The sequence below is a fragment of the Lolium rigidum genome, chromosome 2, assembly GCF_022539505.1.
Source record: "Lolium rigidum isolate FL_2022 chromosome 2, APGP_CSIRO_Lrig_0.1, whole genome shotgun sequence".
Taxonomy (NCBI): domain Eukaryota; kingdom Viridiplantae; phylum Streptophyta; class Magnoliopsida; order Poales; family Poaceae; genus Lolium; species Lolium rigidum.
In genome coordinates this window covers 1082961-1102557 of record NC_061509.1, presented here as the reverse complement: position 1 = coordinate 1102557, position 19597 = coordinate 1082961, and the positions used below count along the sequence as shown (strand labels likewise).

Sequence of the window (19597 nt, the reverse complement as noted above, 5' to 3'; positions counted from 1 at the left end):
GCAGATTAATTATTATTTAAGGCCTGATGCAATGTCTGCACATGTCTGCACATGTTTGCTTGGTGGGATAATTACCTGAAAGTATTTGTGTTTACACGGCCGGCGCCAGCTTCTTCCTCCCTATCGGCCAGGCGAGGTGGTCAGCGGGAAGGTAGGCAATCGGTACCTCCCCTTCTCTCTATTTCTTAATGGTTAGTTACTTTGTGAATTTGTTCTTTTTTTAATCTGGTTTCTTCTTGCTAAGATGAGGTGGTCTCACTCTGGTTTCCCACAACATGTTTGTTTTAATTCTTGACTCAACTGGAATTTCTTTTATACCTGCAGGCAGTGGCATCTCTTCTCCCAGTTCCTTGGATGTTGGACCTTGATTCTTTTGCTGAAACTTGAATATAGGCAACTAAACTACATATGCTTCTCTGAAATAATTCGTCAAGTTTAATCTATTTTTTGGTGATTAAGTAAATGGGATTTTCTGAATATATTGCTGAAGTGATCATTACTAAATTAGGATGGCAAGGAGGAGGTCATCCAAGCATGGTACATGGATGACAGTGAAGAAGTCCAACTGCTTCCTCATCACCGTGAGCCCAAAGAGTTCATTCCCTTGAACAAACTTTTAGTTCTGTCCATATGCTGCTCAAATTATTCACTGCAGTGTGTGTAGGAACTGCGGTAAAAGTAGTTCTCGTAAACCTGCTGTGCTTATTTCTGCACTTGAACACTAATGGTATCTCGTTGAAGATAGTTAAATTGATAAGAAAATGATCCATTAATTTGCTTTGGGAATAATTGTTCGGACATCCTACATCTACTCTTAATTCCTAAGAGTATCAATCTGTAATGGACCAGTTTGGTTATACATATTATCACGAGTGAGCTTGAAGTAGTTGTGTATTTGTACTAAAATTATGTTGGAATTTCTTAATATGCAGCCCGAGTAGAGTTTCAGTTGGATGGCCTACTTGACAAGATGAAACCAATGCACTTGTTTAGTTTTATGATTTTTGTTTGATTTTTCTTTAGATTTTCCTACGTAGGCATTAAATAGTTTCTTATCCTACTATTTCTTTTGTTAAAAAATCCGTGCGAGAACTAAATGACTTCATAGGGATTGATTTGTTCTAGAGAAGCACATGTTGTTGGTCTTCGTTTATGTCCATCCTTTTAAATCAGATCAAAGTTGGGAAGAAGAATGATAATATCAACTCAGCTCGGGATGTATCAGAACAACAAATAGGATTCAAAATAATACACCCTAATTTGAAGAACTTGTCGTGAAAATAATTGTTAATGCTTTCTTATCTAGGCGATGGTCACCGCCGGTCGCGGGCGTCGCGGTGCGAAGAGCAGGTGGGGCCGCATCAGCCGTCGCCTTGGGTCGCTGCCGTCGTCGCGGCTCCTCCATGCCATGGTCGTTGCACAGCGCCATGGAGCGCATCTCCAACAAATCGCGAATCCGGGACATGACGTGGATCCGCTCCGTCGACGACCGGAGGCGACGGGCTCGCGCGGGGCAGATCCGCAGCGGTGGCGACTGGAGGCGCCGGGCGTGGCCGAAGACGGGCCGGCGCGGGGCGGATCCGCTCCGGCGAATACCAGAGGCGAAGGGGCAAGGCGGCGGCCGCTCCATCCTTCCCCACGTGCTGGTTGTGCTGATTCCGGGCTGGATAGGTCGGTGCTGGACCTCAAGGGCGTCTGCTCCACTGACAGGTTCATCTCTCTCTCTCTCTCTAATTTTCTGGATAATTTTAATCCCTAGATCTACTCCTTTAGATCTCTGGTAGAAATTATGCTTATTGTTGCAGATAAATTATTTTCTATGTAACTATGCACCATTCCCTTTTGTCTCTCCATGTGCAATGCTTTTAGAATGTCCAGGAACATATTATGAGATCCAACGCAGAAATGGATGCCAAACTGAATTTTAGTGGTTGCTTTTATGCAGCCTCGTTTGTAGTAAAAATGAAGCAGAGCAAGGGAATCATAAGGGAGGCAATGGGGATGGGAAGGTTTGATGGATAATCACCATTTCTTAACCATATTTGGACCTTCCAAGAAAATTATGGTAAAGCTTTGATTTTGGGGGCACAATGAATATGGCTGTTGTGTGATATCAGTAAATTTGTTTCTGTAACATACTTGTGTGGGATGTATTATTCCTCACAATATTTGTTTTGCTGGATGCTAGGCAGATTGAACCTCTCCAGAGCTCATGCTTCTATCAACCAGGGCGGGCACTTTTTGCGGTCCCAAGCCTGCTCATGGACAAGGACGAGTACAGGTGGGGATTCCAATTTTCTTGAAGAGGAGTTGAGGGGTGTACGTGGGAGACACCAGTAGCACCAGCACATCTGCCCTCACAGCTCAATTCATGTTGTGCTTTTATGTACATCAAGACCTATGATTTTAGTGATTTGGTTTCTCACCAAATTAGTAAATAAATAACAATAAAACCCAATTATTGTCATGGATTTTTAGATTTCCAGATTTTCCTTTTAGTGCTACTTGATGTATGAAGAATTTTTTTTCCTTTGGTTCAATCAAGTTGTTTGCTATCCCGCAGAAATTAATAATATGTCTTTCATCAAAGAATATTTCCATGGTGGATTGTCTGCATGAGTGGAACAGACAGTGGCGAAGCATAGGAGTGACAAGCCACGTGGAAGACACGGAGACGTCGAGGAAATACCCTCCCCTGCAGTAACAAGGTGATTGTCTGATTCCTTTTATACAAAATAAAGTAAATTATGGATCATTGTTATTAGGCACAGTTGCTGACAAGTGACAAATAATGGATAATCACCATTTCACCTTGTCGTGCAGGTTGGCGGAGGTTTGTGGATGAAGCATCCAAGTTGGTCAGTAGCTTCTACCGAAGGACATCATGCTCAGACCTTCCAAGCATCAGATGGAAACACTACATGGACAGTAGGAATATTGCAATGAAGTCGATTGTTTGAAGATGATGGTGGAGCTCTAAACACTATGCGTGCAAATCTGATGAAGAATCTCACGGAAGAGTTTCATGAAGGAGAACAAGGTGATCTCTCTCTTGTGAATACAATGATGTTTGTTCCTGCATTTTTATGTTATTATTTGTAGGATTGTACAGGTCATTGTGTTCATGTTGATGAAATTGTGAACGGTTTTATTCTTATTTGCAGGCAACAATCACATGATTGAAAACTTGATTGGTTAGGACATGGTTAATTATTTCTGCATCTTTCTTTCTTGAAAGGTGTAATTTTTGCAGTGTTCAAAGGTACAATTTTCTATTCAATATTTACTTATTTCATAGACTATGTTATTTGAAATTTTCATGGTTTTGTGATTTGATTGTGAACGAGATTAATCTATTCATGTGGGTATCGAACATGCCAAAACAGGCTGTATGATCTTCATATCACTTATTATCACCATTTTCTTGTTGTTGTTTTACAAAGATTTTTCTTTCCATTTGGTGTTTCTCATCTCAAAATGGATTCAAACCAGATCAATTTTTATATATAGGTAAACCGCTTTGTCTTCATTCTGTCTTTGTTTCTTTGAGGTGTCAAAATCTTATCAAATGCATACTATGTGGTGCTAAATTAAAATTATAAGCTATCACAACAGTATACATTATTTAGCATGTTTATTACATTACTTATACAATATTACGGGGTGCTTTTAGCTTCCTTTTGTATGTAAATGGTCCCTTTGGTATTTTCAAAAGTTTTGAGTTTTATTTGCGTGCTTACATCTTTAGTTTTTGATTTCTTTTGTACATTTTCGTCCTCCTCTCTGCAATAATTTCCTGGAGGCCAAGGTCTGCTTTCTCCCCCATTTCATCGTCTAACCAGGATTATGATTCAGCTCAGTGTTTTGTTCTTCAGTCAAACCGAACTGGTAAATGCATGCTTGTCTGAAAAGTCACATACTCAAGTATTGTATCAATTGGCACTCACCTCAGGTACACATTTCTCATATTTTTCACATTGTTAATTGGATACATGCCTATGATTATGAATTTTATTTGTCGTACCCCTATAACTGAATGTTTTCTTATGTAAGATCAGAGAAGTCGCCATTATTTTACACTACAGTGTTTCTCCATATTAATTGCAACTTACTTTCCTATTCTGTTTTGCTCGCCATTGTTGTATGCTTAGGACTTGTGAGCTCTCTGATTGGCGATTTATGAAATCCTCTAAAGATCAATATTACCTGGAGTATGTTGTTCTTTGAGTTGCCTCACACCAGGTACATTTTCTTAGCATGGCATACTCTTAAACACCATAAACTTTATCGGGTCAAATCCACGTGTTGCCAAATTATGTATGTCGTCAGTCCAATTAGGCAGTTCTAAGAAGTTAGTACTCCATATCTTTCTATTCATGTCAATTACAGGTGGAGTGCTACTTGCAGTCACCATTTCTGTATTTTCTCTTGGGGACGTTATATTGTCCTGAACTAACATCATGTGCTGCCAACATTTCTTTTTCTCGTGGTGTCAACAACTGCTTTCAGAGTAGTATGTTCCATTTTCTGCTCGCAACGGAAGTTGCCAAAATTCCATTTTATTTCCATCATTCTTTATTTGCAGAGCACCAAAACAAGGCCTAATTAGTAGATGTGATATACATTCAAACCGTAATAATAAAAATGCAGCTTTTTTTCCTTTACCATGGTAGCGCGCTCATTAATTTCAGATTTAGTTGTGTATTATTTTATTTATGAACTATGCATGCATTGCTGCATAATATGGAAATCAAGGTCAAGCATTACCTGACATTCTATTCGTTACACTCTTTTGAACTAAAAAAGTTACTCCCTCCGACCTCTACGGCCTGCCGCCACGCCACCGTCTCGCAGATCCTGCAGAAAGTCCATGGCGTCCTATCTCTACGGCACGGGCTGCCACCACACCACCATCTGCGGCTCCTGCGGTAAGGCCATGGCGCACGCCCTGCTCCGCCTCGGTCACCAATTCCTTTTGACGCCTCCTAATCGATGGTGGAGGCGCCAACGACGAAGCAAGCAGCCGGCCGCCGCAGCCACGGTCGCGGTACGCCTCTACTCAGCTAACTGTCTTTGTTTCAGTCGCAGCCCTCTGTTCCTCCTTTTCCTCGTAATTATTGGCAGACAGAGTAATTCGTGTGTGAATGGTGCCGAAGTTGTATTTACCGTGATTTAGTTTCATCAAACAACATGTTGAGCATGCTATTTGTTCTCTTCCATTTTTAGAACAGTTGTTAGATTCATTCAGGAGAATTATTTTAGTGGCCAAGCAGTAACAACAACGATTTCTGTACTCAATTTTTTTACTCATCCGGGTTTTGATAGTTCCTGCTCCAGATGCTATCCCTCATCCAGGTACTGTGCTACTGGATACCTATACTGTCACAAGTTGAGTTTATTTTTGGATAAAGATGTGGTTCCAGATTAACCAACCATCTATATAGTTGTTGAATGCAAGAAACCTTCCCTAAGTAAGGTTTGAGACAGTATTTCCTTCATAAGCAAGTGCTTCGACTACCAATGGATACATCAATTTGTTTTTCTCTTGTAGTTTTGCACTAATGCTAATAATAGCTTGCTAGCAAAGATGTCATGAATTGCAAAGAGTGAAATTCCAGATGATTGAGTAGATAGATAAGCACAATGCTCTATAAACACCAAGATCCTCCTACTCCATCTTGACTTGGGCTTCCTTGGGCATGGTATAAGTAGAGAGCCACCAATTCAGACTAATGATAGGACACCAATTCAGAACATAATGGTAAGATATTAGGAGACCGATTCAGAATATAATGGCCACCATTCCTTGGGCATGGTGTAAGTAGAAGTCCCTGCTTTCTTTGTACGGAATATAATGAACACATAGGACAATGTTAGGACACCAATTCAGACCACATATATACAATTGCTTAATGTCATATATACACTTCACACCATGGTTTTTAAGGCGACGCCTTGGCGCCTTAAGGAGGGAGGGCGCTTTGGCGCCTAGGCGGGCGCTTTGGACGCCTAGGCGCCTAAAGCGGCCGTTTTTACAAAGCGGAGGGGGAGCGCCTTGACACCTAGGCGTCGCCTCGGCGACGACTAAGCGATGCTTTTTAAACCATGCTTGACACAATTACATAGGTTGACTCCACTCTTGGATCTCATGCTAGGATGGCTTCGGGTATTTCTACATCTTCGGCTTCGGGTACTTGTACATCTTCTTCCTCTTCCTCGTGTGGACTAAAGTTAAGATCCAAATAAATCACCATTTGTGGAGGCAAGTTGAGATCGAGGTCCATCTCCTCTTGTCGTACCTGCACTAAAAGAAACAAAAAGAACAGTAATGCATCAAAAGGAACAAAAATTATCGGTAATGCATCATAGATGATCCCTTATTTATTTCATTGGTTTCTCTTAATGCTTCATATGAATGTGCAAGTGTGTGTTCCTTGGTTTCTCTACCGACAAAGGAACAATGCATATTTTCAGCTTCGAGTTGGAGCTGGAGGGGAAGATGCAAGTAATGGGAAATCTGCAGCTTGGCGATCGACAAATAGAAGCTAAGCTCGATACGCCGACGGTTGATACTGGTGCTGGGGTTCCATTCCATCAAATATTTTAGTCAGTTTTCAAGTTCTTTGTATATGACCAGATATACAGAAAGCATGCTCAACAACAAGGTAGAGCTGCAAATATCTCTTCAAAGAATAATTATGTCCTTACGAAGAAGGTACAACTGCAAATATCTCTACAAAAATATTTCTGTATATGACCAGGTATACAGAAAGCATGCTCAACAACAAGTTTCTTTAACACACTGAAGCTATCCATTTGATGTGCAGTTATCGACCATGCGAGACTTTGAACCCACTCTCAGAAGATATCTGCACGATTCCTCTTAAGAAGCTGAAGAGTTTGCCTTCTGGATTTACTATGATGACAGTTGCATTTTTGGTGTAGAATTTATCAAGGTTATCACTGTGAAAACAACAGATACTACTTCAGAAAACCTGTATGTTCAGCGGAGCAACACCTTTGATGACCATGGAGTGTATACTTGGATTATTGAAGGCTTCACCAGACCTCAGACCCCATGCAACTCTCCAACATTTGTGCCTCTGCCCCATGGGGAACTCGCCTTCTCTGCTCCTGGAGGCTCCGCCTCTGCCCCGCATCCCCTGTTCCTGGAGGCCCCGACTCCTATGCTCCTATGTTTCGGACGGCTGGCGGGGATGCGGGCTCACCGTCGACGTCGAGGGCGCGAGCCCAGCTCCGGAGCGGGACGGGGACGGAGCTCCGGCGCAGGACGGGGACATCGGGATCTTGAATTTATATGTACAAGTGATATTTACTAGCTGAATTTCTCATCACATGATCGATCCTCACATGTCAAATACAATTTCTTTACTTTTTTCCATACAAGTAGTAGACTGAAATTTGACGAGTCTTGCTCGAAGCATTTGCTGCTGTATGGTTTTTTATATGGTTTAAGTTAAACGATGTGACAGTTTACAAACAGTTGGTGAGCACTGCTGGTTGTTAAGATTATTTGAGAGTTGGAGGATATGCTTCTTCAGGTAACCTAATTGTTTTAATTTTGTTGTCGATCCAGCTTCAGTAATGCTTGTTCATTATTCAGATCCAGCTTGGCTCTTGACAGGAAAAAAACAGATTGAGGATGTTGTTTCTCTTTCCATGTGTAGCAATATTGCATTATAGCAGAACGATTTGCGGACTTTGCTAAATAAAGCAAATTTAATGAGAAGTTTGGGCACTCGCTTAAACCCAAATTTGAAAAATCATTTAGAATCTGGAAAACTGCTCTAATATTGCTTTAGTTTTGAGAAGAAATAAATGTTGATATGTGCTGCTACTTTGCTAAAATATAATGATATGAACTTATTGTGTTAGACATCCACGCGATATATTGATGATTTAGTTTTATACCATATGGTGCTTACCAATGTGGTTTCGGTAAAGCCTGACAAGTTGTAGAAATTGTGAAATATTTAATATCAATGGACAATAGCATAAAATGGGAAAACAAAATCTCATGGCAAAAATGGAAGGCGAATCTAATAGAACCGTGGATACTCTCCGCATTAACTTTGAATGACCAATACATGAAAGATCGTCTTACAACTATTTTGGTATGAAACATCAATATTTGATGCGTATATAGCAACTCAAGACATGAACCATCACCAAAAATATATATTTAAGCACCAAAATAAATTATTTATTAAATTACCGTTCTATATGTCAGTATTCATTGGCATATTAATACGCTTTCATTTGCACTTGCGCGATAGCGCAACAGGTCATCTAGTAACTTCAATATGTGTAAGATACGCTTTCATATGGGTATCACGTTCTAATATAGAGATGATGCAACATATCTCTTTAATACTCCACAAGAAAGGGAAAACTCCATTCAATCGTGTATTAAGTATTAAGTATTAACAGAGTATAGCCATAAGTACTTTGACATGATGTTTGAATATCAAAAATGTTACCTTGACCAAACAAGATCATCACTTTTGTCACGTGCCGAACATAGCGCATGCATTCACTTTATCCCTAGTGAGACAGCAAAAGAAAAGGCAAAGCCATAGTAGATTATAAATTTGTTGTCACTATTCAATCACTAAAACCATGCTATTCCATCTAACACACACCCAGACATCACCCACACATGTTCTTGCATACAAATTAGATCAGAACCAATACTTAAGAACGATGTACATAATATGCATCTATCAATACATCTTAAACAAAGTAGAGTCAAATCTCATAGCAAAATATCGTACAATAAAGATCCACCACATATGATTACATATATGACCATAATCATGTTGGGCAGCTCATATGGTACTAAAATCTATGAAGAATATGAGAGAAATAGATCAAGCTAATGCCACAAATCTGTAGTCCAGAGGTGGACTACTCCCCCTTAATCATGGTGTTGATGAGGAAGATGTTGGAGAAGGTGAAGATCCCTCTAGTGGCGGTTCCGATGGAGTTTCCCTCTTCAATCTTCACTTCTTCTGCCTCCATTTTCGGGTTTCTGTGTTTCTGCGGCGCTATCCTCCAGAGAGACCTTGGGGATCATATATATAGGATTTTTTAGGTCCAAAAAAGTCGGTTCGCGAAAGAATTAAGCGAACCAGACTATCGACAGGTAAAAGAGAATTATACTCCTACCTCCCAAGTTATAGCATCGGCTTGAGTTTTTTCTGGCCAACCATGTACATCTTTAATTGTGGTTTTCGATTATAGCATGTATATGTGAAGTATACAAAAGTAAATATATAAGGCCGCCACAAACTCACATTTCAGATACCAAGAAAACACAATCAAGTAATAAATAACATAATTATTTATGTGGAAATACTCTCATAGTTTGGTCTAATTAAACATATTGCACGTGATGGATCTTTCACTATGAAGGAATGCAACTTTTGCATTATTGAACACCATTCTAGTAGGTAGAAATATACTCCCTCCATTCCAATAAATAAGACGCCCTTGTTTTCCATGGTTTTTCTTTGACTAAGAATTATTCCAAACATATAAATATTCTAGGTACAAAACGATTGCAACAAAAGATGAATGAGACGAGGGAAAGAGTTATGGTGGGTGATGCAAGGTTTGTAGCGAAGAGGAACCTCAAGGCCTTTGTCGACGGAATCAAGAGAGATGCTCTTCCGTTTGAGCATGTAGCCAACAAGGTTTATGATAGTACTCCTTGCTGCAACGCTGGGCTAATTTTGTTTTGGTCAACAACATACATCTTTAACTATGAATCACAGTTATAGCTATGCAAAATTAAAGTTATATGAAATGAAAGTACTAGTTCACAAGATAGATGCAACAATAGCATTTCAACATTTTCATTACATATCCTTTGGTAATTATGATGGGTGAGACAATATATGTGCCAAAGAGGAACCTCGAGGTCTTTGTTGATGGAATTAAGAGAGATAGCCATGAGTTTGGGCATCTGGCCACCTAGCTAGATTCAGGGTGTTCTTTTTTTCTCGACCAGACAAGCCAATGGTTGCTAAACTTTACGTTTGGATAAGTTTGAAAGTTAAACGCTCCAAATTTGATTAATTCAGGTTTAAATGGGGGTGTATTAACAAATGATGCTTGCCCGTGGCTCAACAATTTTGGTAAAAGATTTAAGGTTGAGGGATCAAGAACGCTTGTTTAGGTCACTTTAGGGTGCTCACATGCAGCCCAACCAGGCCCATTAGGTGGGATAGTCCAATTGTGTTGGTGAAAGTGCATGGGGCCTCTATGTGCGATTTTGGTAATTAATGATAATCACTATGGATAAATATTTGCATTAAGTTATACCTGAACATTTTATCCATAGACAATGCTTGAACCATATGCTAGTTTCAAGGTTGAAAGAAAAAGAAAGCGAAGAAGATTACAACATGACCAAGGTGTTATTTGAGGAGCGATCTGAAGATTGGTCATAAGAGAGTTGAGCCTATCACAAGTATGGCTTGAAGAACAAGAAAAGGATTGAGTGAGCTCTCATATGTACCTTCAAGAAATCAACATAATAAGGAAAGAAGAAATCAAGTGCAAGTTTAAGATGAGCCATCTCAGAAATATCATATGCTTGAAGCCTGCCGTTCATGTGGTGACAATGGACATGTGAAGATATCCCTAAATGGGGTTTTCCTATAGTAGAGCATGGGGGAGAAATTTGCAAGACTTCACCAAACAAGTGCAATCAAGTGGAATATGCTCAACACAAAGGTATTTCCTTGATATATTTTCTATTTTACCTATCTCATGATGTTAGCTCAGAGACATAGTTAGAAGATAGATAGTCGTTCTATCAAGGCGAGTGGGGTGTCTCGAGTGAGTAACTGGATTGCATCATGCGTAGAGAGGTCAAACATTTTCATCACTTGCATAATATTCTTGGTTGTTATTTGTGCTTTACCTATGTGAGGTCAAGACAATCTCGAGTTTATGAAAACACATATTTCATATGAAAACCTTTTTGCGTGTTTTGGTGTTGGCGGAGTAGCCACTTCGTATTTTTAGAGAGGTCAAACCATTCATATTTTGGATTATCCTCCTAAATTTTTTTGGTGTTTCTCTGTATGATACTACGGCCATGTTTGTTAGCTATCCTGAGGTCCATCCAGGACCTAGAAATAGGAATTGGGACTAATTCGTTGCCTGACCAGCCTTCACATGCATTGTGGTCAGCATTAACCATTAAGCACCTATGGGCTAGGCCCGCTAGGAAGTGTCGATCGATACGCCGTTTCTAGCGAGCTATTCTCATTGTGCGCTTCCCTGATGCAAAAGGAGAGATTCCTTGCACGAGCTTAGCCGACCATGGAGATGGGAGGAGCATCCGTCACCTCGCACCAAAACCTTCCCTTATTTCTACCCTCCACTCCCACCTCTCAATTCTAAAGCACCCACCACCCCCCCTTTGAGGATAGAAGATAAATTCACTATTTTCCCGAGGGTTCGATATAAAACCACGAGTCACCCTCGTGGGGAAAATAAACACTTCCTACATCAATCTACGCTCGGATTCCTAACGAAATTGTAAACACATGTATTTTTTGTTGCCATCAACGATATGATTCCATTTCAACAATCAATTCCAAGTTTCGTTAACTACAACTGCACAATTTTGTTTTCAAGCTTGATGAATTTTGCAAAATTCATTGAACACGATCGACCATTTGAATATTTTTTACCATTGCACACAACTTTCATGATGCTGCTTTTGATGCTGGTCGCATAGATGAAGTTTTTCGAAGTGTGATGACATGAGGTATGTTCACCATGTAGACATGAAATGACAATGATTATCAGTGCTCACATAACCATACAGTCAAATGTTGCATATGAAGAGCATGTGGATGCAACCATATCATTCGGAGAGAGCTTAGACCATTGCATTCTTTGCATCATATTTCTTGGTTGTTATTGGTCCTTATCCATGTGATATTTTACAGATTGTGTTAATTCTCATGAAAAGTTCTAGCTCATCGAAGATGGACTTCGTATAAAAACTTGTTGCGTTTCCGATATTGGAGGTTTTACCTATTCTTCGCATTCCACCTCTTAACTCATGGAAAAAATCTACCCCAGTTGTTCTCAATATTTTTACTTTTTGTGGGGTATCTATTTTCGCTCGGCTGTTGCCCATTTTCTCCTTCCCCAACTTGTATGGCCTGAAGTTTGCCGGTACTACCGGTCGAGTACCGCCCTACTTCTGGTCAAGTTTCCAAAAAAAAATTTAGGGCTACAGAAGGGTTCTGGGATCCATTTTGGATTTCCAAAATTTTGTCAGAAGTTGGCCGGTAGTATCGCCGCACTTCCGCCCACTCAACAATGTTTTTTTTTGTTGAGAGGATTTTCTTGATGTTCGGTAGTACCTCCCTTAAAGGGCGGAAGTCCCGGTCCTATGTTTCCTGCAACTAACGGTTGGATTTTCGCGGTACCCATTTAATGGGCTTCCTTTCCCAATGGTATCCAATCTTGCACAACTCGTTCTTTCCCCATTGTTGATGTTCCTTGAGCTTGCTATTCCCTCCACGATTATTACTCTTATCTAAGGAAAAGAGAGAGGAGATCTAGTATCCTACCAATCAAAATCTCCTCTTTGCGAAGGAATCCTCTACTAGATCTTGTAGAAATTTTGGTGTTTCCCTCCTTTTTTATTCTTATCTTATTCCTCCAATAGCTTTTGTATCTTAGGTATAATTTGATAGTGTGTGACCTGCCATTGTATTTGGTGCATCAGTTTGAGTTTTCCATGGTGGTACGTGAAAGTGAGAGTTTTTGTGGGTTGACTTTCTTTTATTGCTTATACCCGTAGCTTGTTCCTCTTGGATCCTAGATGGCTTGATGGTATTTGTGGCATTGTGACCTTAGTGGCATTATTGGGGCCTCCAATTATGTTGTAGAGATTGTCTCATGCTTGTTGGCCTTTTGTGTCATTGTGGCTTATCGTGGCATTGTGACATTGGTGGTAATTACTTGGGAACCTCCAATATTGTGGAGTTTGCCTCAAGCTTGTGACCTTCATCGAGGTTTATTGGGAGCCTCCAATCATGTTGTGGAGGTCGTCCCAAGCTTGTAAGAATTTGGTGACCATCCCTAGGGGTCCCACAGTGGATAGATTATTTCCCTTTTGGCGTGAAGGCTTGAGGAGAATATGGTGCACCATTGTGGTATTTGGAGTGCCTTGTGCCTCCACACCGCTCCAGCGAAGAGTAGCACATGCAAGGGTGTGAACTTCGGGATACATCGCCGTCTCCGTGTGCCTTGGTATTCCTCAACTCAAGCTCCTTTTTTTATGCACTTTACTTTATGATAGCCTTCGTGTTTGAAGTTCTATATATTTCTGTCACTTTGTTGTTTGTCTTGCTTACCATAGGTTGTTGGTGTGAACCCTAGTTTGTATATTTTGTGCTTGATAAGTTAAACGTTAGTTTTATTCGTGCTTGCCCCCCCACCCCACCCCCACGCTCTGTAGGAAGCATCTTCGGTCTTTCACTAGGCCTGCTTAGAAGCAATGTTGATGAGCATACAAGATACGAAACATGGCCCATGCCTCACTTCTTCTCAGCCAGAGTGTACAAGAGGCCAGACAAATTTCACGGCAACCAAACACATCATTAATGTTTCATGGTTTTTACTATATTTACAATGTTACAACCTTTGCTGAGAATAAGAAAAAAATGATTGTCCATCGCAGCGAATGGTAGCGAACAATACGCCAACAACTACTTTGCACAGCTTTAGGGTAGAAAATTTATCTAATTAAAATTTAATTTGAAATTTTTATGGCGGTAATATACATGGATCACCAGGATTGTTACAATTAAATCTAGTAAAAAACTGTCCAGGAAAAAAACATGTTATGCATCTTTGGCGTGATTTCATGAAGGAACAAAATGTTTTATAGATCAGCTAGGTAAAATTATGTGCTCTGATTATTATCATGTGCATAATTTAACTCATTTGCAGTGTGAACCATATTTAAAATAAGGCATACTCGATCATAGTGTATACAGAATGATCATGAGTGGCCATTCACATTTGGTTATGGCATGCATGGAACAATGAGGCTAAGCCATGGGTCGCCCTTTGGACTCCTTGCACGCCCCAAGACATCGAGCTCTTTACGGCGGCTATGAAAGTGAGCATTGGGAATGGGAAAAAGCTCTCTTTTGGAAGGCTCCTTGGTTAAATGGAAGGCAGCCTAAAGATATCGCCCCACTCATTTTTAAATGCTTGAAGAAGAAGTGTAATGTGAGAAAGCTATTGTAGATGGCTATTGGGTTACCCAAATCAAAACTCATGATGACATGTCTCTAGAGCACATTGTCCAATTCTAAAATCTATGGGAGATATTACAATCGGTTCACAAGGATGCCAACACCTCCGATACAATTTTGTGGAGGCTTGCCAATGATGGGTATTGCTCATCAAGTCCGCTTACAAAATGTAATTTTTGGGGCAAGCTCTCTACTCTATGCCATCCTTTATTTGGAATTCATGGGTGTCGCCAAAATGCAAGCTCTTTTCTTTGTTGGTCATCTAAACTAGTGTTTGGACGGCTGATAGACTTGAGAAAAGAGAATGGCCCAATGGTGGGTGTTGCAAGATTTGTAACCAAAAGCAAGAAACCGCCTCACATCTCCTCTTCAAATGTTGGTTCATCATTCGTATATGGTACAATGTGAAGATGTGGCTCGGGCTACAAGATATTGACCCAAGTAGTTGGCACCCCATGCGCTCCATCAAAGAGTGGTGGGGGAGATGATTCACAAGCGCGAACAATCGAGAAAATCCATGGCTTCACATGCCATGTTGGTGTCGTGGGAGATTTGGAAAGAAAGAAATGTGGGCGTCTTCTGGAAATGCCTCAAACTCTAACATGCTTGTTTCAAAAATAAAAAATGAGGTGCCAATGTGGAGTCTCGCTGGGGCTAAAGGCTTGAGTATTGCAATGCCGCGAGAGTAGGCTTGGGTTCTACTCTTGGACTTTTATGCCAAGAGCTTTGGTTTGCAAGACCTCTAAAAAATTCTTCTTAATCAATGGAAATGCAATTTTTTTTGCCTTGTTTCAAAAATAAATAAAAAATACCTTGACACTGTTCCAAACATGTTTGGTAACTTACTGCATGGTGTTGGCAAATACATTTAGGGCTTAAATCTTGGGCAAGATGACGGCTCTTTGTTGGTTGTTATCTTTGTGATTGAATTTTGAAGTGTTAACTTTAGTCAACGGATTGTGAATCCGTGGTGGAACGGGAAACCTCTAGTAACTGCTGCCAATAAGGGTTACCTCGAGTGTTCAACTCCGAGTCGGAGTCCCACATACAGGACCGACTCGATCACGATCAGGCGGCTCGATCGGCCTGCCTCTTCTTCTATATATATAGCAATCCATTACATACGTGGAGTTAATCTCTGGTTTTCGATCGTGTACGTACGTGCCAAGAGGGAGATCGAGAGAGCCGATGGCAGCCATGGAATACGGGCAAGTTAATGATAGCACCCAAGAGCTGCAATCGTCGCTGGCCAACGTCTCCCTGGACGACGGCGACGAGCTCGTACGTTGCAGGTTGGAATATGTTAGACATGTATAGTAGCTGTATATGTATGTCATACCGTATGTGGTTGTATTTGTATCTTGTATATCCATATATATATGAGATAGGCCCCTCCCTTTGGAGTAGTGCCGGTTCCCCCAAATCATTATTTCCTACATGGTATCAGACTAGGACGGCGCCGACCCAACCCTAGGTCATACAAAACCCTAGGCCGCCGCCGCCGTGTCTTCGATCCACCGCTTCCGCCCCTCCATGTCGAATTCTTCATCGACCACCGGCCTCACCTCCGCCGGCTACTTGCCGGCTTCTCTCGCCGCATTGCTGAACAGGCCGCTCGACCACGCCGCCATGACTGGCCAGTCGATCGGGACTGTTGCCGTCGGCTGGCTGTTCTCGCATCCGCCGTCAACATCGTCGTCCGCGGCCCCGTCCTCGATGCAGCTTCAGGTCCTCGGCACGTCCGCGGGCTCCTCTACTGCTGCCGCCGCGTCCGCGGATCCTCCGCTGTCGGCTTCTCAGCCGGCTGCCTTTGCAGTGGCCGCGCCGTCGGCCGTGCAGTCCCCGGCGCCGGACTCATCTGGCCTGCTCCCGGCGCCCTACCACTTTGGTAACCACATTACCATCAAACTATCGCCCGAAAATTACATCTTCTGGCGTGCGCAGGTCCTTCCTCTCCTTCGGAGTCACTACCTCATGGGCTACGTCGACGGACCCTACCTTGCCCTCCCGCGCTGGTCGATGGCGTGCACCGACCGGTCATCAACCCAGCTCACCGTGTTTGGACTGGGTAGGATCAGGCCAACCTCTCCTCGATCCAGGGCTCCCTCACGCCGGGGGTCGCTGGGCTCGTCGTCTTCGCCAAAACCTCCCATGAGGCATGGAGCATCCTGGAGAAGACCTTCTCGGCGCAATCTCAGGCCCGCGCCAACGCTCTCCGTCGTCAACTCGGCGAATGTGAGAAGCTCGACCTCAGCGTCTGATACGTCCAATTTGCATCACTATTTTATATCATAATTTGCTGTTATTCATTGATATATTTCATATTGGGACACAATACTTATGTTATTTCATCTATTTTGCATGTTTCATCATTATTGGAGGATCAAGCACCGGAGCCGGGATTCTCGCTGGAAAAAGCATCGTCGAACGCAATATTTCGGAAGATCAACTCGTGGAAGGAAATTATACCAAAAATCCTATTTTTCAAGATGACGAAGGAAGCCAGAAGGAGGAGCCAGCTGGACCCGGGGTGGGCCCACACCATAGGGCGGCGCGGCCCATGGCCTGGCCGCGCCACCATGTGGTGTGGGGGCCCCACAGCCCCTTTCGCCTCCTTTTCTTCGCGAAATCCTTCGTCCCGAAAACCTAAGCCACGAGAGGGTACCTCGCGAAGAGTTACAGCCCGCCTCGCGGGGCGGAGAACACCAGAGAGAAAAGAGCTCTCCGGCGGGCAGGAATCCGCCGGGGAAATTCCCTCCGGGAAGGGGAAATCGACGCCATCGTCACCGTCATCGAGCTGGACATCATCTCCATCACCATCATCATCATCTCCACCATCATCACCGCCGTCTCCACCGCTGGACACCGTCATCGCCGTAGCAATTTGGGTTTGATCTTGATTGTTTGATAGGGGAAACTCTCCCGGTATCGATCTCTACTTGTTGTTGATGCTATTGAGTGAAACCATTGAACCAAGTTTATGTTCAGATTGTTATTCATCATCATATCACCTCTGATCATGTTCCATATGATGTCTCGTGAGTAGTTCGTTTAGTTCTTGAGGACATGGGTGAAGTCTAAATGTTAGTAGTGAACTATGGTTGAGTAATATTCAATGGTATGATATTTAAGTTGTGGTGTTATTCTTCTAGTGGTGTCATGTGAACGTCGACTACATGACACTTCACCATTTATGGGCCTAGGGGAATGCATCTTGTACTCGTTTGCCAATTGCGGGGTTGCCGGAGTGACAGAAACCTAAACCCCGCTGGTATATCGATGCGGGAGGGATAGCAGGATCTCGCAGTTTAAGGTCTGTGGTTAGATTTATTCTTAATTACTTTCTTGTAGTTGCGGATGCTTGCAAGGGGTATAATCACAAGTATGTATTAGTCCTAGGAAGGGCGGTACATTAGCATAGGTTCACCCACACAACACTTATCATAACAATGAAGATTATTTAGCCATATGTAGCGAAAGCACTAGACTAAAATCCCGTGTCTCCTCGAGAACGTTTGGTCATTATAAGTAAACAAACCGGCTTGTCCTTTGTGCTAAAAAGGATTGGGCCACTCGCTGCAATTGTTACTCTCGCACTTACTTACTCGTACTTTATTCAACTGTTACATCAAAACCCCCTGAATACTTGTCTGTGAGCATTTACAGTGAATCCTTCATCGAAACTGCTTGTCAACACCTTCTGCTCCTCGTTCGGATCGATATTCTTACTTATCGAAAATACTACGATACACCCCCTATACTTGTGGGTCATCAAGACTATTTTCTGGCGCCGTTGCCGGGGAGTGAAGCACTATTGGTAAGTGGAATTGGTAAGGAAAACCTTTACTGTTTGTGTAGATTTTATTTCTGCCTGCTGCTATAAGTCATTATGGAGAGATCTTCTCTTCAATTTCTATTTGGGAAATCTACTACTACTGCAACGGTAGTGGATGAGGCGCCAGGTGAGGAAGTGATACCATCTAAAATACCTATGAAAATTATTGAACGTGTTATGGATAACCGCTATGAAGGGGATGGAACTGTCCACCCTGGAGATCATTTATTGTTCTTACATGAATTATGCGGTTTATTCAAGTGTGCAGGTATTGCTATGGATGAAGTGAGGACAAAACTATTCTCTTTATCGCTGTCTGGTAAAGCGGCGCATTGGTATAAATTACTGGATAATGGGGATTCTCTTGAATGGAATGATATTGTGCCCCGGTTTTATTCTAAGTTCTATCCTCCAAGTGAAATTCACAAGGATCGGAATCGCATATATAATTTTTGGCCTCATGATGGAGAGAGTATTGCCCAAGCTTGGGGGAGATTGAAGTCTTTAATGCTCAAATGCCCCATTCATGAGCTTCCTGGTAATGTTATTATTGATAATTTCTATGCAAGACTTTCCTTTCAAGACAAGACCTTGCTGGATACTTCTTGTTCTGGATCATTTACACGCAACAAAGAAGAGTTTAAAAGGTACCTTCTTGATCGGATCAAAGAAAATACTGAAGGTTGGGAGAACGACAAGGATAGAGAATCAGGTATAATTTATGATTATAAATGCATTGAAGCTTTTATGGATACCGATAAATTTCGTAATATGAGTGCTACATATGGTCTTGATTCTCAAGTTGCTGTAAATCTTTATAAAGCTTTTGCCTCTCATTATGAATTGCCAAAGAAGAATTTTGATAAGTATCATGAACCGTATAAAGATAAAATTGATTCATCTATTAATAAATGCATTGTAGTTGAAACCGCTGATCATGTTATTCCTGAATCTTATATTGAAAAAACTTCTTTCCCTGCTAAAATGAAGGAGTACTCTGTTATAAATAGTGCGGTTCATAAAAGTGAAAAGAAACCTGTAGAACCTGAAGAACAAATAAAAGTTGAACTCTGCTGTTGCAATAGTTAAAGATCTTGTGACTGAAAATGTGGAGGATGGTCATATTATTTTCTGTGAAGATGCTTCTAATATTGTTTCACATCCTAATAAACCCAAACAAGCTAGTGTTCCTAAGCTATCTGTTAGAATTGGTGATCATTGCTATTATGGATTATGCGATATTGGTACAAGTGTTAGTGCTATTCCTTATGAGCTTTACACGGAGATTATGCATGAAATTGATTCTTGTGAACTTGAAGATATTGATGTGGTTATTCAGCTAGCTAATAGAGAAACTATTTCTCCAATTGGTATTGTTCGAGATGTGGAAGTTTTATGCGGTAAGATTAAATATCCTGCTGACTTTTTGGTACTTGGTTCT

At 41.6% G+C, this 19597-nt stretch overlaps 2 long non-coding RNA genes across 3 annotated transcripts; both read left to right on the top strand.

Annotated features, from left to right (window-relative positions):
• Positions 1–15: 15 nt before the first annotated feature.
• LOC124691169 lies at positions 16–1704 on the top strand. Its single transcript, XR_006998816.1, has 3 exons — positions 16–151; positions 325–581; positions 1307–1704. It is a non-coding gene; the product is annotated as an uncharacterized LOC124691169 (long non-coding RNA).
• Positions 1705–1964: 260 nt separating this feature from the next.
• LOC124691167 lies at positions 1965–5041 on the top strand. 2 transcript variants are annotated; one of them, XR_006998815.1, is made up of 8 exons: positions 1965–2065; positions 2189–2281; positions 2564–2708; positions 2824–3040; positions 3165–3262; positions 3876–3952; positions 4152–4242; positions 4855–5041. It is a non-coding gene; the product is annotated as an uncharacterized LOC124691167 (long non-coding RNA). The 2 variants fall into 2 exon arrangements; XR_006998814.1 differs by lacking the exon at positions 4855–5041 and adding an exon at positions 4807–4833.
• Positions 5042–19597: the final 14556 nt, after the last annotated feature.